This window comes from Patella vulgata, chromosome 8, assembly GCF_932274485.2.
Source record: "Patella vulgata chromosome 8, xgPatVulg1.2, whole genome shotgun sequence".
Lineage (NCBI taxonomy): Eukaryota > Metazoa > Mollusca > Gastropoda > Patellidae > Patella > Patella vulgata.
Window position 1 is genome coordinate 15,109,473 of NC_065886.2, and position 27,686 is coordinate 15,137,158.

Below are 27,686 nucleotides of genomic sequence, written 5' to 3' on the forward strand. Positions count from 1 at the left end.
GAAAAATCACTGGTTTTTTTTATTATTCGATTCAAATCTGTTTAACATCTTTTTATTAAAGATGCAGTATGTAAGATTTAGAAAAAGAGCGACATGTATAATAGTTCAAAAATAGATAATGAAATGAATATATTGAAATATTCATTCGAATTACATTATTCTGGGCGTAGTTATGATTGTTCGAAGATATAGTGTAGTTGTCAACCGGGACTAAATATCAATTATCCATTTTATCGTAAAATGTTTAAATCTGGCGGATCTTTAAATCCATTCAAATCTCGGCCATCCGATTTTCTAGAGAGTTAAGTATAGTCTGGTCATGTGAATAACAGTCTAAATAACTTATATAACATTTGAAGCCAAACGAAAGCCCTGCAATACCAAGATTACTCTTTAAATATGAATTTGGAGGCGGAATAAATAATTCTCAACCGAGTGCTTTGATAAAACTCTAATTGCTTATCATTACACATAATGGATGAATGTTATAACGTCCCCAGGTATAACATAATTTTACCTGCAGATATACCTACCTCATTACTCGCTAGTCATTATTATTATTATTACGTCATTGGTGATGATTGTTTCTAATACACGATAAACTGGTGATAATTATTGTATTATGAGACTCAACGACACACATGTGATTTAGAAATATCAATATCTGTAGCACTAGCAGTGAACATTTACGAAGGGGGAAGATGACCAGCCCTGCCTTCTCACCACAGCCAATTTTAACATCGTGTTCTAAAGTGACAAACAAGAATTTTTTTATGTTTCTTTTTCTTCTTTTCTTTTATCCAAATAACCTGAATTAAACCAATCTGTCCGTAATATCATGTATAATGTATTTGAAGTTAAATTTGTAATTAACACATTGACCTGCTCGTAAAATAACTCCTGAAATAAGAGTAGACCGTATAGAGCAGCTGTCCGGGCAAAATGTCTCGCATAGCACACAATGGCTTTTCCCGTTTTCATTAGCCCAGATAGAGCAGTAGATATGACTTTAAATCCAGCGGAATCAACAATTTGTTTTAGTGACCCGAATCAAAGAGGTCCAGTGCTTTAAGTCTGAATCCAATGAATTAGACTATTTCTCTGACGTGTTCATGGAAATCTTTGCGGTTTAATAAATCTATTATCTCTGTTTGCTAACTCTGATATTGACTCATGAAGTGATGTGTCGCTTGATTTGGTTATATTGATAACCCCATATTTTAATCACAAACAAGTTGAGCAATATCAAAACTCAATAGCAATGTCGCAATAATCTTTACGTGTAGATTAAAGCTCTTTGACTTACTTCGGTTTAATTTAAACAACTGACATGGGCATGAACTACAGTCTATACGATTACATTTTCGTCCGGATATATAAAGCGGAAGTCGGCTTGTTTTCAAGTTTTTGTTTTGTATTTGAGGTTTAAATTGTCGACCGCTGAACACAAAATTGATCATATGTGGGCGTAAACTTTTAGAAGTAGGCAAATATCCACAAATTGATTTACTTCAATCGACACATTTGATTTGTTTTTATCAAATCGAAGAAGAATGTCCGGTTAATTTAAGATATGAAAATAATGACAACCGACCCGCCATTTGTATTATATAAGAAATTTGATAAACTAGCACAGCGAGACCTAATTAAACGAGATTATGGATTAGAAACTTCAATAAGATAATAATAATTATATTGCGGTCATCTTTATTCCACAGTGTTGGTATATAATGCATAATTATAATGCCCCGGTGTTCCCATGGCGATACCACCTTCATGATTATAGTCTGTCAATTTCATGATTGACATATGATTCCATCGTTTCTATGGTAACGCATGCTTATATCATGAGAAAAGAAGAGAAAAAGAACAATCTTGCTGGATCTTGTTACGCGAATACTTCTGAAGAAAACTGAGTTTTAATATGTATCAGAAATAGTAATTTACCATATATAATATAATGATGTTCGTCACGAACGCTATTAAACATTATAACATAAGACAGTTGCAACTGGGGACAAATTTGCTTGGAACTCGAGATCTGCATTTCTCGCAGACGAAAAATCGTTATGGCGTTTTCTTTTAATCCATAATATACAGGAAGATAAAGAAAATGAGAAAAGGAAAAGTGTACGGTAAGAAAGGTTAAACCCAAGAATCTGAACCCAAGAATCGAGAATATTTTTTTTTTCTTTCAACAATCAAATGATAAGATTTTGAAACATAAAAAGTATTGGATATGTAGGCCAAAAAGAAAACTCACAAATGCGGGTTTGTTTAGCCTTAAAAAATAAAAAAAAGCAGATGACACACAAATTTAGGATCTTGAAAAAAAAAAGAAAAAAAAGGCTCATGTGAGGCTGATGTCAATCTATAAAAAAAATAGATGTCAGATATTAATTGATTGCACACGAAAGGCGAAAGGTAATAATTATTTTTGTGTCGGTGATAATTTAACACAAATTTGTACTGCTAAATCGTAATACCCCGTGTTAAAAACACAAATTTGAATTGCTTTCGAGTACATGTAGAAACAACCAATTAGGGTGCGTTACTTGAACATTTTCCGTTCCTTTGTTTGGAACTTTGTCAAGATAAATTATGCAATAATCCTCTCTAATATACGCCTTATATTGAGATTTATTAATTCCCTGTCTGAAGTCCTGCTTAAACATGTGGAATAAAAGAACAACGTTCCAGGTCCTCAAGAGAGAGAAACTGGTCCAGATAGGATCAGTAGTTTATCTTTTAGATGTGTATATACTGTACGGGTTTTCAAATAATATATTAACCATTACAAACGAGATTTTAATATAAGTATTTTTATTAACTTTTTAAAAATACTTGATCATCATATGAATGCGTCATTCGTCTTAATCTATGATGTATCAATAATGTCAAATATGGGCGCATGTTTCTTTCCATTGGTTTACACCTTTAAAGATTAATGCGCGCAGTTGACCAATATTCTCTGTTGAGCGACTATTAAGGGATTTAAAGACACGACAAACCTTTACTCGCTAAGTAGACTAGAGATGGTTTTATTAATCATTATATATAATGATTAATTTCAATGATTAATCTAATACATCAATGAGCCCATTAACATTAAAATTATGTATTCACCATGGCAACTGTGTCTATTGACATACATAAATATCTACGTAAACGAGTTTGTAATCCACGTTTTAAAAGATCAATAGGAGTGGTTCGAACAGAGAAAAAAAATCAAATAAACTAGCTATATTTGAGACTTATTTTAACATATATATGATATATGATAAGACTCACCATTAAAAACATCATTCATGAACAATTAAAGTATTGCTAAGTTCTATTTTTGTGTGATGTAACCATTTGAATGGGTTTTTGTCACAAAGAGTTAAGTTTCTTGGTCACAGTAAAGATTCAACTTTAGCTCTGAAAAACGAACACATAATCGGGATTCTTCATTTTTTACGTATGTACAAATAACGATTGAATTTAACATTTGTACCGATCCGGCGTGCGCAACCCTTAGTTTTCGAACGAGAGAGAGAGAGAGAGAGAGAGAGAGAGAGAGAGAGATGAAACTACATAACTCCAAAAATACAATGTGATTAAAACGCAGATCCTATTTCGTTTCGTTTTATATAATTCAAAACATCGTTTAATTGTCTTTACTACACTAGGATCTGCTGTGAGGGATTAGCCAATGAAACGGTCTGTTGCAGCGAGTTCTTGACGTGCGATGCACGGAACTGTGAGTATTCCACTAGAAACGTCAACGCTGATTGGTTAATCAAACGTCTGACGTCATAGGGACAAAAGCCGCTCGTATGACCCTGGCGCGACCTCCAACTACAACTGGTTAGATTGTTTAATCAAATGTCTGGCGTCACAGGGTCAAAAGCCGCTGGTATGACCCTGACGCGACCTCCCACTACAACTAGTCACATCTTCATATAGTAGAGGCCATCGAAAATATAAAAAAAAACGAAACGAAATATAGATCTGTATTATAATCAGATTGCCAAAAATAAGAAAACATTGTCATTCATGTATTTTTTAAACGTTTACATGCATTAGACTGTAGTCAAAACTTTCTAATAATGAGGAATTTCGTGGTTTACAAACACGATATATAGAGAGTGCTTGTCGTACTCATATTGTAGATATGTTAAATATCCTTTATTTGCCCAGATTAAAAGACGTTTAGGATGTTGATGTGTGAAATGCGTAGGTCCAGAAAATATTATAACATACAATGGTCGTACTAATAATATTGAGAGGAGGTCACGGAATATTCTGCCTTCCAATGTGAGCATCATTTTGAATCCCATATATAGGCATATTAAACAAAAAACCCATTCGCTTCAATGTGGCGTACAAAATTAGAAAGTTCAGAGGAGGTTCCAATGTGAACATCATTTTATAACATGTAAACTGGCATATTAAACAAAATACCTATTCGTTTCAATATTCCTAACAATGCCATCCCACTTTATCAAATATACATTACTTTTATACAGCAATCTACGTGATCAAAGAAGAACAAAATCGCAATCATAACTACCCTCCACTGAAACTACAAAAAAGTACTCCGCAACTTCTAATTCAAGCTTTAGGACATATAGAATATACATATACCCTCCCCACCCCCCATCCGAAACCTCTTAATCCATGCTTTAGGACAAATAGAGTATATATGTATCCAAAACACGCCTCGAAACCTCTTTATCAATGCTTTAGGACAAATAGAATATATATGTAACCAAAACAAGCCATGAAACCTCTTAATCCACGCTTAGAGACACTCATAGAGGCGAGTCTTGAAAGTATAGCGCATATATAAGAACATAACCAGCTTGCCTTTTAAAATAATAAAAAAAGTAATAATGTTTATAAATTAATGTCAATAGCCTTTGATGATGATGATGGACGTGGTCGTGGTCAAGTTGACAATTACCTTAATTATAAATGACACGCTTTACGGATAGAAACAACATCCAATAACTGCCACTGTAGCTTAAAATACAATAAATCAACAAATCACAGGTTGTGATAGATGAGACCACTCTCACGTGTCACAGAACTCTGACTTCTGATGATTGACTATGTGCATTTAATGTCATCAAAGAAACTTATCATTTACGGTGGATACTTTTCACGACAACCACTAACAAACATTAATATTTTATTATATACTCATTGGCTTGATTTTGCAAGAGCAGCAATCTGTATGCACAAATAAATATACATTTTTAACGTCACCGTGACAGGCTATTTTTTCATCGTATTGGCGTCGTGGTCAAACTTGACAGTTGATTGGCCCCAGACCGGAAGCTGTATGACGTGGTATTAATCTCGATCCCTCTCCATCATACAGAAATACGATAGTAACAGCTTGATTATACAGTAATACATTAGTAATGCCCTGACTATTACCAAATCTTGAACATACCGTAATACGATAACCATTCAGTCTCGATCATACAGTAAATTAATAGTAATGACCTGCCTATTACGATAGCAATACCCCGAATATTACCATGTCACGGTGTTCAGTCTCGATCATACAACACCGCGACAATAATGACCTGACCATTAAAAAGTAGCTAAAAAAAGCTGACTATTTTGAAAACAACTCTACCAATCAGCGTGCTCCCATTTACGGCTAGTATCAAATTTCATAAGTATGAATTTTACGTTAAGCAGTTCAAAGGAAAAATAGAACATAACGGAAGTAATGAATTGATTCTCCCAAGAAAAACTGACATTAATTTTTTTTTATTTCTGGAGATCGAACTATAATTATTTTCTCATGATTGGAGCAATCAAACGTGTCGCCATTGACGCCAAAACTCTTAACAAGCCAAACCTTGAAATTTATACACATGAATTAATTTTAAGTAAAGAAACCACGCATCCTATATCTTTAAATTGGATATTGGGATCTGTCATGGTGTATTAAAAGACCCACGTCCGGTGTTATTTGGTGAACAAAAAAACCCATCGAATTCCATACAATTTCACCATGTGTAAAATATCCAATGCATTAGCAATCAATCTAAATTTTTTTAGTTATCAGTTATCGGGCTTAAAGGAGATAAAACTTCGAAACCTGAAAATGGGCGACAATAGGTCTAAAAGAACATATTAATGCAACATGAGTGTATATAAAGTGATTTACATTCTATTTTTAAATTTTATATGGTTAATTTCTAATCAGTTTTATTCGGCTAAATACGTGAGCAGTCCAAACTCAATGGCAGTCGATTTTACCTAGTTAGTCCAATCTACAATTGTTTTTTCATCCAGTCGTTTGGAGATCAGCTATTTTTAATTACTTTCGCATTGACTTGTGGGATATTACTTTGTTTGTAATTTGAACATCAAACCTTCATATTCCAAATGGCGCCCGAGATCACAGAGAACATAACGTCGGGAATTGATTTTAAAATATTCATTGTGTATTGGATATTTTATAACCGGAGCCCATATTTTCACGATATGATAACAACATCAATATTTGATTGAAATGGACCAATATTAACTTTTAACCCGTGTTTATAATGTCCAAGATTATGGGTAATATAGAGTTAGATGTTTAGCTCCTTTTATAAAGCACAGTCGGTTCAGAACGTTAAACCCCATTTCATTTCCTTCACTGGAGATGTAAAACCTCTATCCCCTTTGATAAGAAAGATATTACACCTTGCTAGCGGTAAATGTACGGATAGCCACATCATGTAAAAACAGTATGATATTTTGTTGAGTGTAGTATACTATAATATCTCAAGACCCTATTTACCAGTCTCTCACACCATAATATCTCAAGACCCTATTTACCAGTCTCTCACACCATAATATCTTTTTTCTTTAATTTTTAAATATTTATTCAATTGTAGTCAATTTGAAAGTCTTATAACAATTGTATAAAGAGTAGTATAGTATTAATAACAATTTAACATTTGATGTACACTATTTCCATTCGTTTTTTATAGTTCAAAATTTTGTTTTACTTGTCTTTACTAACTAGGATCTGGAAGAGTTGTTATCATTAACGTGTTCTGGATGAAGTGAGGGATTAACCAATGACACGGTGGGGTGCACGGAACTATGGATAATCCACTAGAATCACCAATGCTGATTGTTTAATCAAATGTCTGATGTCACAGGGTCAAAAGCCGCCCGTATGACTTCTGACGCGACCTCCAAAAACAACTGGTCAGATCTTCATGTAGTGTAGGCCATCCAAAGTATAAAAAAACGAAACGAAATATAGATCTATACTATATTTACAACAGTGGTCCCTTAAGTGTTATACACTCAAAGATTTTGCTTTAATATATTTCAAGTTGCAATTTCATATGTTTAAGTTATATTTTTAAAATGTATGAAAATAAAGCCTTAAAATAGATGGTATCTATAAACAGTCCTACCTTGTTAAAGAATAATCCTATGAATCCTATAATTCACTATTGCCAGTTGAGAAATTGGCAAAAATATCATTTTCAACTTCAAATTCAAACGTTTGAAGATAGCTATTACATTGGGGGAATAGGAAAACAAGGGAGGTAATTGTGTTATTATTTCCGGTGTCAATGAATTTAAGTGTGGGAAATAATGTCTATGATCGTATAATAGTGAGTTGACAACCTATTGAGCAAAAGACATAGAAATAATTATGTTTTGATTTTCTTTGAAAATATGAAATTCTGGCTTTAAGCTGGTACTTAACTAAGGATTTAAACATTTTTTCATCATGTATGATAATTCCAGAGTCTTGAAGAACATGTCTCCTTTTATAAATAGATAGTCTTGCTAGGGATAAAATAACATTCATAAAATAACGCTCTATATCAGACACTGGATTGTGTATTCCTAGTATGAAGTACTGTTCTAGACCTTTGGCAACCTAGCGGTCTTAAGTCAATGAATAAACTTCGAAATATTTCAACTAAATATTCTTTATATGGACAACTAAATAACATATGGCAAATTGTTTTAACTTCATTTTTACATAGCGTACAGAGATTATCTTCCGTTTTCTCGATCCTGTAGAGTTTATCTTAATTCTATCGCATCGGTATGTCTATATGGTAAAAATACATTTTAAAATATTACCTACCATGCACTCACATTAGAAATATCCTATTAGTCGGAGCAATCGAAGGCCGAATTATAGGGAGGACCGAAAATTATATATCCAGTGTATTCCAAATCTATTCAAACTAATGGTTTGATGGTGAGTTATGAACACAGACAGATTATTATGATGAAACTGACATCTGAAATCAATTTCTACGTTACCAAAATGAAAGTGGGAGGCTAACGTCAATATTTTAAATAACATTATTTTGTGTCCTTCTCTTACTCGTTTGTGTGTGCTACCATTTTTGTCACTTCCCGTCCACCACACCGTGCTACACATGCAAACGGCTAAATCTATTTATTAAGGCTAGCTCAATTTTGGTCAAGGTCGCTGAGATGTAAATAAGGTTAGGGCACGTGATTGTTAGCGAGATTGTAGGTTATAGTTAATGTAAGTATTGGGGCTAGGTCCAGGGTTAGGGTTGGGGTTGGGATTAGCGCTAGCCCTGTTTACATGTCGTGACTTATGACGAAAAATTGAGCTGGCCTTATCATTTAGCATTAACCACATGTAAACCGTAGTTTTAAATGACAGTAACCTGCGCAGTTGTCCCGGTTGGTAGACATCGAACTCTTACAAGTTATAAAATAAGAAAGATCGATGACTGCACAATTTACACTTCCTGTGTTCTGGTCGTCGCTGGATTATTGTAAACAACCATGTATGCTACCATGTGTCTATTAATGATGGAAGGTTTATTCTGATTACCACAGAAAACATGATAAGAGTATGATTACTTTTATCACTTAGGTGTATTCATCTGCCATTACTAGACAGTGAGGGATTACACTTCATTATGATTTGAAAAATATTAAGAAACGAATACAAATTTTCAATAAAAGACGTGGTTTTAGACAGTGACATTGCCAGAGATTTCAGATTGCATGTTTTGGGTACACGGCTAGCTTATTTTGATACACAGCCTTGCAGAGAGAGGGAGAGAGCGAGAGAGAGAGAGAGGGGGGGAGAGAGAGAGAGAGAGATGGTTTAACGTCCACTCGACACAAACTGTGTCATTTCGGGACTAACACATGGTTCAATTTTATTTCAACAATTCGCTTGCGCGTAGTGGTCTTTAGCAGTGGGGGGAAACCGGAGGACCTGAAGTAAACCCACGAGGTTGGACAGGCGACCCTACTCCTTGACACGTACAATCGGGGAATCGAAACCACACCAGTTGACTCAATGGCCAGCCTTGCAGTAAACTGTATCATAGCCCTTCCCTATATAAACCTAGTGGTGAATCTATAATGTCTTAAGATTCCATGAATATGGCCATGTAGGGTTATAATGAAATTATAAATGGTAATATGTAGTATCTTCAAGCGAGTGTGGAGAATAAGTTAAGTTGGGTTAACACAATTTATCTTCCACGACAAGTCATTACATCTCCGGAATTGTCGCTCTTAAAGACGAAATATCTACATAAGAACGTGTCGTATTCCCTCAAATAAATCAATATATTCCTCCATTTCTGAAACGCTTTAGAATTCTTAGAATTTGGAATCGAATGATTTACATTGAAAGACAAGCAGACAGTATAAAAACGGATTATTTAATTTAGAGATAACGAAGCACAAATATTTTGTATTGTTTTTGCTCTGCTTAAAAACTCCTATACAATAACATGTAGGTATTTTTGTTAAATTTGAAAAATCTGCTTTGTTTTGATTAAAGGATATTAACTTGATTTTTTGTTTGTGTTTTTACAATGTGATTTGGGCTAATTAAGACGGGTTGTGATTTTATAATGTTTCTTTGCTCCGAGCGATTAGGAACTATGCTCTAGGTTGCTGAGAGAGAGAGAGAGAAAGAGAGAGAGAGAGGGAGAGGGGGTAATTTCCGCTCGACACAAACTAGGTAATTTCGAGACTAACATATGGTTCATGGTTCAATTTTATTTCATCAATTCGCTTGTGAGTAGGGGTCTTTAGCATTTGGCTGTTGGGAAATACCGGGTGACCCGGGAAAAAACCCACCAGGTTGCACAGGCGACACCACTGCTTGTCGCTTACAAACTGAGAATCGAAACTAATCCACTCGACTCCATGACAGATATTATGATCTAAAACGCATGCGTTAGACCATTCGGTCTCCCAGCACCCCAATATATGTTAGATATAAAATATTGGTCGTTGTAATACTATACTCGTCTTATGGTGTATGTTATAAAAACACCTACAAAACTCATAGATAAATCAGACATATTTATCTATATCAATTAGGTCGATCTATTATAATCTATGGGCCGTCTTTGTAACACCTGTGTCCAGACTCCGTGGCTCACATTCTAGACTGGGGTATCCGATTGAATTGTAATTTGTCTTCTGATGTATTCACGTAACAGACAAGACTGATTCATGTGGCTATTGTGGATTTTCTGTGCAGCGTCATTCATTAAAATTTTACTGTTTGTTCTACATTTGGTTGGAGTTTAGGCCTGATTTCTTGAAGTGACATTTGAACATTTTGTAACAGTCTAAAAACTTTACAAGCAGTATTCAATATAATACTACTGTTTCAAATATCGTTTCAGCATGTTTTCGATCCGAAGCTCGTAGTCGTTCGAGACAAGGCGTAGGGTCACCAGTACAACAAGGCGTGGATTTTCTCCGGGTCCTCCAGTTTTCCCATATCGACTATCAAACGATCTGTCACTGAGCCAAATGGCGTGGTTTCGATCCATAGCTACTTGTAAGTGACAAGACGTAGGTCCTATGTTTTCTCCGCCCCATCCCCGATTTTGCCACCGCTAAAGACAACTGCGTGAAAGTAAATTATTGGAATTAAATTGATTCATGTTAGTCCCGAAATAAACTAGTATGAGTAGAGTGGACGTTAAACCCCATCTCTATCTATCTCTGAACCATAAACCTATTCTGTATATTTATTCTGTACATTTCAGTTGTTTACTTGAAAAAAGTCTCGAGTATTTGATATGCTCATTATTACATATTTGTTGATGTTAAGATAGGGTATTATTATTACAATACAACAGCTCATTAATTAACAAGTCGGGGAGGTATGAACAATATTCTTATTAGTATATACAACAAAGATGTCCGTCTTAAAGATACATTATGTAAGATTTAGATAAAGAGCTGGTCGTTCTTGCTAGACTGGTTTAAAAATAGATAATGTAAAATTAATATATTTCAGTCAAATTACATTATTCTGTGCTAAGATCTGAATGTTTTAATAGCGTGGCCTCGATTGCCATTGCTACTATTTCCGTTTTAACCATAACAGATTGTATGGCGCGAATGACCTAATCCATTCATCCCATGGTCTAGAAAGTTGATTATGGGAGGGGGCCATTTAAATATATGTCTAAAATAATAATTAAAAGAACATTTGATGCCAGAAAAAGACCTGCAATGAGTAGATTTATCTTCTCTTAATACAAAAACAACGACTGAATTTACAATCCGTGTCGGTAAATCGAATTATTTTAATTGGTATCAAGCTTGAAGGGGTTCAATAAATGTTATTTTCATTTCAATCAAGGAATATATGATTTGTGATCCACTAATACTTGTTAATGTCCATTACCATCATCCATTTGGAATAAGGGGCGTATTCTCTGAAACAGCTATCAAAAAACCAATAGCCAGAATTAGCATGCCGTGATCGACCCAATCAGTAAACAGTCATTGACCTCTGTCAATAATCTATGGAAACCAAGAAACAAGAACAACTGACAACGTTTACATAACAGACCATTGATTGTACATGTGTATGTAGATTCAGTCAATCGGTTTTACCGAGAGAGAAACGTGCTTTCATCGAATGAACCATGATCTATATGTTAAATTGTGGTGTTCCGATTGGAATAAACTACAGCATATTAAACCACATCAACCAAGACCTTAACTATAGTTAAACCTGCCAGACCCCAGGGTCATAATTCAACTTTATTCAACGAATGTGTGGACGCTCTGTAAGAAAATATCAAAACACTTGAGTGTTGGCGAATGACTGAATGTTATGGCTATCTGCCCAATAATTTCCTATAAATTTTAACGAAAAGACAATAACTAAAGCATCCAACCTTATTTCCTTAGGCTCCTTAATCAAGTGATTTAATGTCTCTTTAACAGGTTACTTCGGTCATTTTGAGACTAATATATGGTCATTTTTATGCAATTCGATTTCCAATTGTCGAGGGTTCTTTTATTTTCGCACAGCAATACTAACACAGAGAAATGGCACACCCTTCAGCGGGGCTTAAACGATCTCGAAGGTTCTAGATTCTAGTTGCAATTCCAGTTCACTGACCACCTCGCTGTCCCCTGACCAGAAACTAGAAATAGATCCCCTCGCCATTAATATAGATCTATCCTGAAAACAATATCTTTCTAGATATCTCAATATTTTCAAATCGAATTACCGTCATGGCATAGTTGAACTTAGAACATGGCGGAATATCACTCCGCATCCCCAGATCAATACAACTTATATTTTTGTGTTTTGTACTTTACAAGAATTTAAAATAACAAGGCAATAAATGGCTAATTACAGTTATACATGTAATTGTGATCAATTAAATAGAGCCAATAAAAAGTATCGATTTTAATGTATCGATTATCTATAGATATTATCGGTTAGAATAATCGGTCGTGATAGTGTATCGTTTCAGGCCTGGCTGGAAGATAAATTTATCTAAGAACTACAGAACCATTTGTCACCACAATCGAACCATCGGTGTTGGTCTTGTTTTCTTGTTTAAAAGTAGTGGGAGGGGGTGGGTAGGGGTCGTGAGGTCTAACGCCCACGCTTTAGACAATAAGGTCTGGTATTGGTTTCGATCCAAAGCTTGTACGTGACGCGGAGTGTGGTCGCCTGTTTAACCTCACAGGTTTTCATTGGGTCTTTTGATTTCCTCTCACAACTAAATTGAATTAAAATTGCACCATATGTTATTGCCCCTATTGACCTGTTCTGTGTCGAGAAGACGTTAAACTCCATACTTTCTTTCTCTCTTTAATAGAAGTTTCAAATATAAATTGTCATGGAAATCAGTTGAGATCGTAAACAAATCTTTCATTCTCCCTATATTTGATTACGCTGATGTGATTTATTATAATAGTAGTAAAACTGACAGTGAAAAACTTGGTTAAAGGTACAGAACACAACATTCTATACACTGAATCAGGACTCACTTCTCTAAAACAACGAAGATATAGGCATAGATTAAGTTCTGGTACTGGCGATCCTAATCGGAAATCAAATACAAAATCCCGAAATACATAATTACAATTGGCAAATTATTGCACCACTGGTCATGTATAATCAGAAATTTAAACAATGGCTGAAGAGTAAAGGTGTTGTCGTTTCTCAGCAGGCGCCGTTATTACATTAATACACACGTGACACGTGACGTAATATCCCTGCATATAGGAAGGTGCGTGTGTGTATAAAGACCGCTTCAACGATATCACCTTAGGTGGAAGTGGACGTAAAACTCCAGAAACGAACGAACGAAAAGAAGAAGAAGAAGAGAAAACAGGAATCAGCTTCGGCTCTCCTATGTCTTGTCTGCGATATCACTTATGTGGAAGCAGACGTTAAACACCAAGAAAGTACGAGAAGAAGAAGAAGAAGAAGACGAAGAAGAATTGTTTATATATGTGTCACACATTGTACGATAACAATAAAAATACAATTTGAAAAAAAAATATATAAGTGTACAATGTCCGGCCTTTAAGGATTACGAGACACAACAAGCATGATAAATCATTTACATTCGAAGATAATAAATAAGTAAGTAACAAAGATAAAAAAAAAAACCGAAACGTACTAACAATAACATTTTGCTATTACATATGCTAGCAATCACGGTTTAAACCATTTAAAATAAGCAAATAAGAAAACAATAAGTAATTTAAAAAAAAAAACAAAAAAAAAAAAAACAAATAGTAATAGGCATATAAAATAAAAGTAATCAAAATGTCATCATCATATGTTAAAATATTTTCTATGATAAAACCTTTTTTTTTAACAGTGGCAGCTAGGATTTTTACAAGGTGCAAATTGCTCATTAGGGAACAACGTCCATGAAGAATACTTTTTGTTCATTTCTAGGAATTGGAGGAAGCAGATATGCAGTTGTTGTTTTTTTTGTTGGTTTTTTTTTTTAGAATTTACGAGCTAAAACATATACATACGCTTGTACATTATTTCTGCCATTACGCCATTATTAACGCAGACTTATGTGCTTGATAAGATAATACTTATCTAAACATCGTACCTATATAATAAACTAGTGATTGTTGTCCCATATAACTATGTTAGTTTCGTCATGTTTCCAATCGCTAAATATCACTAAAGGCTTATATATATTAGTTCTTACATTACTTCTATAAATTCTATAACAAACAATATTAAAATATATATTAGTATTCAAGTAGAAATTGGGGAGTATGGTTTTAATAAATTAAAAACACCCCAAACCCCACTATCCACTAAAACCTGCCAAGTTGTGATCTATATTACAAAATATTAAGATGTCCGCCACTTTCTACTCACACTACACACTACAATTTATATTAATTAATGTATTTTAAAAATCATTAAACATTCGTGATATTCTATAACAGGTGTATATGATAGTCTTTGGGTATTTTCTTTTACAGTATTGAACTGCATTCTGAAAACATTTCAAACAATTGCGAAATTGGACATTGCTTGAAATAGAATAACTGAATTATCTACCAATATATCCGTTTCATGATTTGGAATTTTCATATCGATTACTGGAGAGTCTGGTCAATGCGGGCTGTATATCCTGTATGAACGATCACCATGCCCTCCGATACGAAACAGCAGAACAAAATAGAGAACAACTCAAAACGTAGTCTTATAATCACAGAGTTGCTCCTTTGAAATCTTGGGCTGATGTTCCGTCCACCTTCTGAAACCCACCTACGACTTGTTATAACTGTCGGTAGCGGAAAGTTCAAATATTGAGCATTCGAAGTACAGCTAAGAATTTTAAAAACGAGTCGCAAAAGGCACGAGTCACATCACCATCGTAACAGAGCGATATCGTTTCGTATAATTCAAAACCAAATGGTATTATTATTAATTTCAGTCTAGAAGTTACGAAGATATTTGATGCCACTGACATGTTGATTAATATCCTTCGCCTTTTCTGAGTTTTGAGTCGCATCACATAGATTCATATTAAGACACGGGAAATGAAATCACTCAACTTTCTAAACTTTTAAATTATCTTCATAATAACACAATTTTATTGATCTACTAATTCATTTATTACATGCAACGTTTCAATAATCTTACAATCTTTATTACATGCAACGTTTCAATAATCTTACAATCTTTATCAAGCAATGATAAAAAAACAACAAAAAAAAAAACAACAAAAAACCTGTTTTTGTTTGTTTTGATGGCATGATTTGTTTTACTCATGAATGTAGATTATATGTATGGTTGGATTCATTATTGATCACTCCTTGATAAATATACCTGTAAGATTACTGAAACGTTGTATGTAATAAATCAAGAACTGGTACATGCATAAAGTTATGTTATTATGAATGTTATGCTGCTACTTACAAATGTCATTCGAGGATTTTAAATTATCTATGAAAAACAATATATCAAATTAGAACCGAATAACAAAAAAATACAATTAAAGATGCATTATCTAAGATTTAGATAAAGAGGTGACCGTTCTTGTTATAATAGTTTAAAAATAGATAATGCAAAATGAATATTATTGAAAATTTCATTCAAATTACTTTATTCTGATCGAAGTTATCGCTGTTTTTAGTTTTGACAAGATGTGAGCATTGATTGTTTATTATCGTAACCACGGTACTGGTTATTCGATACTTAGTCTCGCTTCTCCATTTTTATATTAAATCATTGAATGGCCGAACCGTTTTAATATATTTAAAATGAGAGCCATCCGATGCCATTGAGAGTTGATTATGGTCTTGTGATGTTAATAAATGTTAAATTAATAGTTTATATAATATTTAAAGGGACTATCCCTTATTTGAACAGAGTATCAAAAATAAATTCTATGTATGAAATTTAAACGCCAAAATATAGAGGAATGGTGTATTGACCGTATCTCAAAATTTCAGCTCAAAATATTGAGTCGTTTGGACGTGATCGTCAAAACTGCTTATCCGGACACGTAACCCTTTTAAGATTTCGGGTCAATTTTTTAGTTGGGAGACCTGATAATCGATTCCCGTTCATTGAGAGGTCTATACAGTGAATGACTTAAATGCTGTACTTGATAATGAAAGGTAAATTTCACCTACACATTATTTTTAAATAAAAAATGTCTGGTTTTATCTAGACACGCATAATACAGCTTGGGGACACCGGTCTCCATTTCCAGATAAAGACTGACGGGTTTCAGTTATTTGAAAACTTATTCCAAATGTTGAGTTAGTTGCTCGGCCTTTAGGTAGAGGATTTTAAGGGATTTTAAAACAAAATTAAACAGTTTTATTCTTCAAAAAATTATCGGGATTAGCCCTTTAAGACCTAAAGAAAGACCTGAAATAGACAGATTTAGCTCTTGAATAATGTATCTTTAATTAATCATTAACACTGTAAATTTTATGTTGATTTAACTTTCAGAAAAAAATCCGTTATCTGTCATAGTGGACAATAGGGGAGAGATTTTTTATTAATGATAAGTTGACAATAGACCATATCCCTACATCATAATGGCTTATAGATTTACCGTTATTTACATTAACAGACAATGGATCGGAACGTAAATAGTAACCACGTATCATAATAAACATTTACAGCTACGTGATACTTGCGACATCAATTATGTACATTAATACATGTTATGGTTACGGTATGAGATGGGGTCGGGAAGGGGTGGGGGTGGGTAGCTGAGTCAACAAATGATTTCATTTCAGGGGAAAACATGATATATCTTGAGAACAAAAATGATTAATGCTAAATGATTGATTTTGAGGAAAGAAATTTTTTTTTTTTTGAGGAAAGAAAATAATTTATTTTGAAGGGGGAAAATGTTTTATTTTGAAGAAGATTTATTGTAAGGGAACAAATTATTTATTTTGCGGGGAAATATGTTTTGTGAAGGGAATTGATTATTTTTCGTATAATTGTTATGCAGAATAATATTCAAAATATGATTTATAATTCCTGAATGCCAATGTTGTAATTTAGCTATATTTTTAATTTTATGGGGTTTTTTATAGTGTAATTGGGTGTACATTAGATCATATTATGGTCTGCCAATATTGTAATTTAGTTATCATTTTAATTTTATGTTGTTTTTTTATTTCAGTGTAATCGGGTGCACTTCCGTTGTGTGTGAAATAACTGTGTTTAATGTCCGCTTCCATCGAAGTGATATCGCAGACAAGCACTTTAGCTCATATGGCCTGCCATTTATTCAAATGACGTGGTTTTGATCCTAAGCTTGAGCATGATAACCTCGTGAGTTTTCACAGGGTCCCGTGGTTTCCTCCCACTGCTAAAGATCCCTATGCTCAGGCGAATTATTGAAATAAATTTTTTACGATATGTTAGTCCTAGTTTGTGTCGAGTGGAGCTTAAGCCCCATATCTATAATACGGTGTTAATAATACAACAAGGAGTGTCAATCTTTGTGAACTACTCAATTTGATGCTCACATCTGACTCTTGATTTCTTAAAACTCACATCTGACTCATGATATCTTGATACTCACATCTGACATCTGACTCTTGATTTCTTGAAACTCACATCTGACTAGTGATTTTTGTTTTTTTATTCTTTTTACAAATTTCATAGCTTACAATTTCAAATCAGGAAACAAACATGTCATGTTTACATCGCAATTCTGCCTATACAACGTGGATGTTATTCTAACTGTTTGGTCGTCACTATGTATAACAATTATTTTTTATAAGTGCCGTAGTGCTGTTTTTTGGGGGTGTAGTTTATTCCAACACTAACGACGATAACACAGATAATACATTTAATAAACTGGCTAACGGTCACATTGACGAGTGATAACTTGGCTCAGAATGAACTAATTTGAATGAAATTTGCAATATTTTCATTTTAAATTATCTATGTTTGAGCTATTATAGCAAGAACGGTCAGCTCTTTATCTAAATCTTACACAGTGTATCTTTAACTAAAATTAAATAATAATAATAATAATATATACAAAGATACACTATAACAAATGTAATTGCTAATTGCTGACTGTAATTTTGTGTCACATGTTTTATAGACTCCAGGCACGCTATTGATTATTAAATATACAAATATAAAGCGTTGGCACTTCGTACGTTGATTGATATATTTTTTTTTTATAATGTGTATAGTCTGTATCGTAATTTAGTTTATCATATAAAATTTTCCTGTGCGATCTATAATATATTTTATTTCCATTTTATGTCAGAAAATGTATTACTTTCATACATACATGTATGCACACAAATTCGTAATTCTCAAGACAGTCTGTGCCATTTGTATTTTTTTTTATCTTATATCAGGTATAAACAAAATCTAACAGAAGCCATCGTGACTCATTAACCAAAATCTAACAGAAGTCACCGTGACTTACTAACCAAAATCTAACAGAAGCCACCGTGAGTCACTAACCAAAATCTAACAGAAGCCACCGTGACTCACTAACCAAAATCTAACAGAAGCCACCGTGACTCACTAACCAATCGGTGTGTGTGTCGGGGGGGGGGGGGGGCAATCCCGGTGATGTTCGACAATGTTCCTCTGGATTTTCTGTGAGTGGTCTCCCTTTGTCAGTCAGTGGGGCAGAATGGGTGACTTGCCTAGTCGTTCGAAGAGACCAGAAACCAGGGTCTCGTGTACACGTTGACGTACATTTGCGGTTGAAATTCGACAAAGAATAGTCGAAGACACTGCTGTCCGAACATGATTTCTCCAATGGCACATTACATTGAGTATGCCATTCTTCACCCCCACCCTTACCCCACCCCACCCCTGTTGTTGCAGAAAAGTAAAACGTCAAACCCATTTCATTTCATTTCAAAAATCGAACACCCACATTTATTTTTGCCACCACATTCTGATTTCAAATCAACATATTGGACAACAATAATTTTCGTCATTAAAAACAAAGAGAGACCGTATCGCCATTTTCACACGTGGGGTATCACACTAAAATATAGTCATTGTAGTGTGCTGGGGTTGCAACCTTTCAAGAACGACATATCCTATCTTGATGGAATTTAAATCAGTTTCAAGCGGAATATTTTATATGGAATGTATTTAGTTTTACGTATTCTATATTTTGATAAAAGTTTTCGCTACTATCTTTTAAATTAGGTCTGGAGTGTTCTCGATTTTATTTTTAAAACGCAAAGTAGAAAGTGACAACAAAAAAACAACAACAACAACAACAACAAAAAATAAAACCAAAACAAAAAAAACCCGGGTTTGGTTTGAAAAAAGAAACGCATTAGTAACTGTCTTACTCCTTCCCGGTCCGTGTTTAACAGGCGGTTATATTATTCATAATTTGTGCACGGAATAAATCTTTACCCTCTTTATAAATGCAACATGGCTGCCTTTTGAATAATATTTCCTCTGACAATTCGTTTGTATTTATGCTTATGTACTCGCTTAGCATACAATTAACCCCAAATGTCGGAGACTCACAAATGGCTGCGGAAATGGCTTTTTAACGTGACTGTAAGTTAAAATATGACGAGATTTCAAGAAAAAAAAGCTTTATCAAAAATAAGGCAAATTGATAAAAAACAAAGTAAATCTTGTGGTTTATCGCCTTGATATAAAACAATATATAAAAATTCCATAATCTTAAAACAGATAATAAAAGCGTTTTAATAATTAAAAAGGTCTTCGCGTGTTGAATGAATTTGTTGCAAATGGTTTTATGGCTGTGAAATTAATGTTGTAAAAGGGTAATTGACTGTTAATAAAACAATCGAATGATCAGCACCAATCGAGAAATAGGAGAACATTAAGGAACTGTACTTACCCACCGAAGATCCGAGCAGAATACGTTAATCCGTCAAAATTACAAACTAGCGAAAAACTCCCTCAAAACAATTCTAATACAATAACCTGTTGCTTTTAGTAAAATAATCTGTTCTGTATAAAAGTACACATATTAACAGCACATTTTCTCATTTCGCCGTGGTTGGTTAAAAATTAAATCCAAAAAAACAGAAACGAAACGATATTTAAACGGATTACATGTTTTAGATCTCCCCTTGCTCTCGTCTCCTTGTTGACAGTCAGGCAAATAGAAGTCTATTGGCTGACTGTTTGACGATCTGAATAGACTCGTGATGCCAAGCTCACATCTACACTATACGTGGATGTACAGCATTGATCCGATACGTCTTCTCTTAAAATCAAACTCTTCGTTCGATAATTGGGCACTACGTCATCGTGTTATGTGTATTGTGTCCAAAAGTTCTCGCGATTCCTCGCTTTCCACTGCAGACAACTAACTGTGTATGTATATATATATATAATATGAATCAATCAGGGTGACCGCAGTGATTAATGTTCTGGCAGAGTCGTCGTCATTCTTGATCACTGATCCATAATAGGGGTTATCCAGTAATTAAGCTAATTTGCGACGTGTGCCCCTCTCGCGGAACAGGTTGAATTCTGTTTGTCTACGGTCTTTGTTTATGTCATATTTTACCCGCTAAGAATGTTATCCATTATGTTCATTGCGATAACAACATTCACCTGACCATGGGTGAACTCCTGTTAATGAACACAAAAGGACACAAAAGAACACAAAAGGACTGTTAAAAAAATTGGAGAATAGAACGGTAACTACGAAATAATAATTGGCTTACGGAGACTAAAAAAGTTCTTTTGTCAACTTTTGATAAAATCTTACAGTTTGCTAAATATCGCATGGTGACATCACCAGGTTCTCCCATTTGCTGTACCGGTAATATCCGACTAACTGGGGCATTCCACGTGTTCATGCAATCACGGAGAGAGGGAGAAATGGGATCTAACGTCCACTCGACACAAAGCAGGCAATATCGGGACTAACACCAATTGTTCGTTCACACACAGGAAGATAAAAGTTTACTTATATTCATTAGTGGACTGAATCCCCTATGTACCCATAAAACTGGAACGATTTAAACATTTTACACCGAAGACTGGTGTTTGATTCAGAGAAATTGTCGACTCGCGATGAGAATGAAGACAGACTTTTGCGAAGGGGGTTCTGTGATGAATTAAAACAAGGTGTTAGGGTTTCACAAAAAAAACCCAAACAAACCCGTCAATCTCCAGGAACAGCATCTGTCGAAAAAGAGTGAGAGCGCAGACACAAATTTAGACAAAACTATCTCTCCGAATGAAGAGCGAGGACATAAAATGTAATCTTTTACGTGGGCGCGAAACCAACCAAATGCTTCTGTAAGTCGAAACTGTATTGTTTTGCCGTCTGGACAAAATTGATCCCATATAACACACTGTATGTCCGTCTTCATTAGCCTGCATGGGCATTGCAGAAACGTAGGACGTTAAACCCCGTTTCGTTCACTTTTATTGTTTTTCCATCATGTTAGTGTTACAATGTCGCAAGATGCACATTTGGGTCATCTTGCGAATTTTATTCTCGGCTTACAAATTTTCATTTGTTTCCATCTCGTATGTATTCGTGTTCCGGGAAAATTTAATTGATATTTTCAGTCTTGCACTCCACTGTATTAAGACATCCCTTAAACTTAATGATGCGCTTAAACTCATCAAATGCTTGATTTACTCTAATAACAGTTCCTGCATATTTCAAACATGTATTTACCTCGATGTTGTTATCATCGTAGTTTATTTAAAGAGCCACAAACCAGGAAAATGTAGAATTTTTGAACAGGCGGTAGGGGTGTGTGATAAAGTTGTGCTTCCAGGCGTTCAAGTAAAATGCGACTTGTTAGTCTCGCATAAATGTTGTGAAACAGTATCAGGATTTAAGACATTGTATACACCAGGTCAGATATAACGACAATTAGCAGAAATGTCAAATTTTGTACATTGTATATTTGATAGACTATCAAATATTGGTTGTTGACTTATGGTGGAGTCCTAATCAATGCTTTGACGGGAAGAACTCTTTGTTGTTCGCAGTCGGTTAAAATATGGAAGCTGGCAGGTGACATGGTTGGCCCATCCAATAATTGGGCTAATTGATAAACTGCGAAGTTGGCAAGGGACACGTTTGGAGTGGAGCGTGGGGTAGGGGTGGGGTACAAGACCACTCGACCACTCAATTCCATGGAATATTTGACCTACAAACGCGAAATGAAATGAAATGGCGTTTAACATTTTGTACTGTCCTGCTTCGACTTGGCTGATGAAGACGGGCATACACCATACAGTGTGCTATGAGGGAAATTTTGCCCGGGCAGCGGCACTATGTCCTACTCTTATATCGAATTCCAACTGCCAAGGGGTCTTTACGTGCACGCCAATGTATACACGGGACCTTGTTTTTTAGTCCCATCCGAACGACTAGACAGCTGTCCTTGTCATGTCCTCCGCTCTGCACCACTGACAAGGGAAAACCACGTCGGAAATATATATCCATATGAGTATATATAATTCGACTAACAGCAATTACAACGATCCTTTTAGTTTAGATTTACAGGCCATATGGTAATCTCTAAAAGATCTTAATATACATATAATATAAATATATATTAACAATTAGCCTTCCTACGTGTCGCAACACCTGGTGCTGCGACGTGTGATAATATCCTGACCCCAAATCGATATATTAACTTGATGTTATCAACCTCACTACTTGTCCTGTTGTGTGTGAAAAGGATTGAAACGTTAACCAACAACATCAGCACACCAATTAACCGTACAATGGATGCTAGGCTTCAAACAGTAGGTGTCTCGACTAGCTGGAAATTATATTCTACTTATCAACAATGATTTGACAGTACAATTATTGAACGTGAATGTCTTCACAGATTATGTCATTGATAAGTTATAAAGATTGACAGATTCTTGTAAGTTGGGGTCCAATAATTATCAGGACGTTTTAGCAATCTTGAATCTTTTTGTGCATTACGAAATTGGTTCTATACATAAATAAAATGAAATGAAATGGGGTTTAACGTCCTACTGTTCTACTCCGACTGGGTTAATGAAGACGGGCATACGCCATTCAGTGTGCTATGAGGGAAATTTTGCACAATGGCCTACTCTTATATCGAATTCCAACTGCCTCGGGATCTATAACGTGCACGCCAATACATACGCGGGACCTCGGATTTTCATCCCATCCGAACAACTAGACATGTCATTATCAGGCCCTCCGTCCATCACCACTGACAAGGGAAAAATACGCCGGAAAATCCTTTCGGCCAATGGTTCTATACAAGTCCCTATTAAAAGTTCAGTGGCTTGCAGAGCTTTGGTAATATCTGGGCCAACTCCCTGATTGTATGTGCCCAGATTATGTCGTCGATAAATTGACAGATCCTTGGAACTAGGAGTGCAATGATTATCTAGATGTTTCAAACAACCTTGAATAATTGTGCATGCCTGAGAAATATGAGAAAAGAAGCCTTTTTAAATATGGCAAAAAAAAGATGAAACGAACTTTTTATTCATATTAAGAGGTCACTCCCGTTAAGCGGTCAGTCATGAAAAATCCCTTGAGTGGCTGCTGAATACAGATTCTACATCTGTTAAAACCTAGTGGCGTGCAGAGGTTTGGCGATATCTTAAGTCAGCTACTTCATTGTATGCCCCCCCCCCCATCTCCACCCCAATACTCAAGAATAAGGGCAGCTTTACAACAATGCTAACAGCGAAATTCCAAATTAAAAAAAAATAATTTAATTTCACTTGTTGAATGGATGCGACCTAGCACTGGATGCAAGGACCCATCGAACTTAACTTTCTGACGTAACAAAGTTTTCCTCTGAAAATTCCAACCCTAGGTAGTTTAGCAGTGTTAACTCTATAGATACACATGTCGTGTATGAAGAGAAATTCGGAAGGAAACTCAAAGAAAAGAAATGAAATGAAATGTGGTTTTATGGCACGTCAGCTCCAACCGGGCTATATTGCGCCAAACATATGGTGAATATTACGAGACGGGCTAAATTATATCAAATCAAGTGACTGAATCCGGGGGCCGTTCGCAATCGTACAGTCCCAAACAGACTTCACGCAAAAGGGGGTTTGGTTGGCCGAATGGTAAGCGCGTGCGCGTTGTATCATAGGGTCTGTCATTGAGTCAACTGGCGTAGATTCGATTCCCCGGTTGTAAGTGCCATGAAGTAGGGTCGCTAGTCCAGCCTCGCTGGGTTTTCTCCGGGTCCTCCGCGTTCCTCCCACTTCTAAAGACCCCTACGCGCAAGCGAATTATTGAAATAAAATTGAACCATATGTTAGTCCCGAAATGATCTAGTTTGTGTCGAGTGGATGTTAAATCCAATCTCTCTCACGCTCTCTCTATCTCTCCTCTCTCTCACTATCTCTCTCTCTCTCTTCGCACAAAATGTTGTATTATTCTAGTGTGTGTCATCAGAGACTCTCAGTGATGAAGGCTTCATGTAAAATGAAAGCAAACACACAATAAGGGAGATAACCCACTAAAGTAAAACAAGAGAAAAAGGAGCATTCCCCAAACAGTGTATTATTCTAGTGCACCTGTGTGCCACAAGATCTTCCTAAGTGTGCCGCGAAATTTTGAACGGCACACTTAGAAAATTTCTCACTAAAGAAGCCAGCTATTTAACTGATGAAATTCGAAAGACTGCAATTAAGTACGTTCATAGCTGTGTTTTGCTTTATTTAGTTTTGAGTCATTCTATATGTCTATGACTATAGTCTGACGATTGTATGCCGTGTTTTTATTTTGCAAAATTCAAATATTTTTCATATATATTTAGCCAGGTGTGCCGCTAATTTCTCATGTGTTCCATGGTGTGCCGTTGGCAAAAAAGGTTGAGAACCACTGTTCTAGCGTGTTTCATGATAGTCTATGTGTTTATCTTAATGTTGGTACAATGAAGAAATGTTGAGGAAGTATGTTTTGAATTTTGTTATTAATCGCCATAGACGTAAATATTCAATTTACATATAAATACAACCACATTTTACTTTAAAATGAGCACAATCAGCAAAGACGCCAAGAATCAATATTCTTACAGCTTCCTGTTGGTAAATGTCAACAAAACACAATCATCGTTAATAGTATACAAACAAATATGCAAAACCACTGGTGATCTCCGTCACAAATATGGCGTCAGGTTATCAAGATTATCTACTTCCGGGTACACTAACCAATCAAAACGACAATATCGACTTTGTAGTAATGTAGAGTTATTAAATTTATTTTACCGTAAACAAGTATTGTGACTCTCACAACGAAAATGACCATCTTGGTATAAGGTACTTTTCGCCGGTTTTCGCTAAATAATAAAGACAAAACAAATCATTAAAACATATGTACGATCCTTCGAGGCTTATAATATGGAGGTGGAAGGGGCGTGTGTGTCCTGCTCATCGGAGGTTACTATACTATTCAAAAAAAGTAGGGGATATTTGATTTTGGGGGCATAATACTAAAATATGCAAATGACTACGAAAAAAGTCACTATAGAAACTAACAGAAGAAACATTTCCAGTTACATGTGACGCCCAAACGCACCAATAGCTACCGCATGGAATGCAGGTGATGCTTGGGGTCATCATGGGGGTCCAACCCAAGATTTGCACGACTCTGACTTTGAATGTTACAGTCATTGTGGCATTGAATTCCAGGGTGGAAACATCAGTTTAATTGTTTTAGTGACCAGAAAACAAATTTTGATATGCGTCGGCTTACCCAAAATGAAAGGTTACGTGCCCTTGGCATGCTACAGATCGGCACAACACAGGCGGTTGTGGCGCGGACGATGAATGTTTCTCAGTCTGTCATAAGCAGGCTATGGTCCAGATACCGTGATACACAATCTGTACAGGACAGACCACGCTCAGGTCGACCAAGGGCGACAACTCAAGCCCAGGATCGATTTATCCGTACCTTGGCCTTGAGAAATCGTATCATCACAGCAAATCAGATCAGCGCTCGTCTTCAAACAGACACTGGTGTGAGAGTGAGTGGCCAGACGATTCGGAATCGACTGCAAAGGGGTCACCTTCGCGCCCGACGTCCTCGCGTGATCCCTTGTTTGAGAGATCATCACATTCAGGCAAGACGTCGTTGGTGTAGGGATCGTCAACACTGGGATAATCGACGCTGGAGCAATGTGATGTTTTCAGATGAGTCAAGGTTCACTGTTGATTTTTTGGACAGACGTAGGAGGGTGTGGCGTCGTCGAAACGAGCGCTTCCAAGACGTTAACGTCATCAGACATGATCGATTTGGGGGTGGTTCTGTTATGGTGTGGGGAGGCATCACTGTTGCTGGAAGAACGGCTTTACATGTTGTTGCAGGGCGTGTTACAGGCCAGTACTACCGGGACAACATCTTGGCAGTCCATGTTGTGCCGTTCGCACGACGTCATGGCCGCCGTTTCATCTTCCAGGATGACAACGCAAGATGTCACAGGGCCAGGATCGTTACAGGTTACCTCCAACAACAGAACATCACCACATTACCTTGGCCAGCACTGAGTCCCGACCTCTCCCCCATCGATCATGTCTGGGACATGCTTGGACAGAGGTTACGTCAACGTCAACAACGTCCTGCCAATGTCCAAGAACTTGCTGCTGCGTTGCAACAGGAATGGGACAATCTGGACCAAAATGACCTTACTGACTTGGTTGTGATGCTGTGGTAACTTTGCTGTTTGACCCCGGGTATCATTTTACCCTTATAATGGTCAGTCTGTGCCTTACTTAGTCTAACAATCATTTGGAATAAATCGATGAATGTGAACTTCATTTCATTTTGTCATTTGTTTCTTCGTCAGTTTCATTAGGTGACTTTAATAACACTTAAAAATCAAATATCCCCTACTTTTTTTGAATAGTATATTTTCCGGCGCAGATGTGCTTTTACACGCAGGGGCGCACAAACATATTTTCCCCACAGGGCAGTGGGGGTGCGCCATCAAAAACTCGACCCACTCAGTATTAGAAAATCAATTATTATCCCCAGTTATGTAGAAAAGTAATTAGTAAGTATAGCATTGTGTAATTTTTAAATGACCTCGGTCCATTCGGCAAAAAATTCGGCTCATTTGTCTATCTGGACTAAGCTCGGGGGAGGGGGGCGCACGCCCACCTTCTACCCCAAACTCACCTGTTGTGTGCCCCTGTTTACACGTACAAGCGAGACCCAAAGGATGTATTTTAATCCGAAATTTGTTTTGATGTTTATAAATATATTGATAATGGCGTTTAAGTGCTATTCAAACTGGCAGCAGCCATATAATTCGATTTCCATCAAGTATTTAATTTGAAGAAAAACGCATTTATTCGGTCGCCACGTAATCCTCATTATTGGTCTTTCCACTGTAAATCGGTCTTGCTGAAACAGCGTCTATCTTCTAGTATCGTGATGGCCATTCAGATAGAG

At 35.9% G+C, this 27,686-nt stretch overlaps 1 protein-coding gene across 1 annotated transcript in view; it reads right to left on the minus strand.

Annotated features, from left to right (window-relative positions):
• LOC126830696 (cyclic nucleotide-gated cation channel alpha-3) overlaps positions 1-20,406 on the minus strand; it is a 127,351-nt gene extending 106,945 nt beyond the window's left edge. The window contains exon 1 of the mRNA XM_050561108.2: positions 20,139-20,406. The gene's annotated coding sequence lies outside the window, so the exon portion shown is untranslated. The remainder of the gene's footprint in view (positions 1-20,138) is intronic.
• Between the last annotated feature and the right edge of the window lie 7,280 nt (positions 20,407-27,686).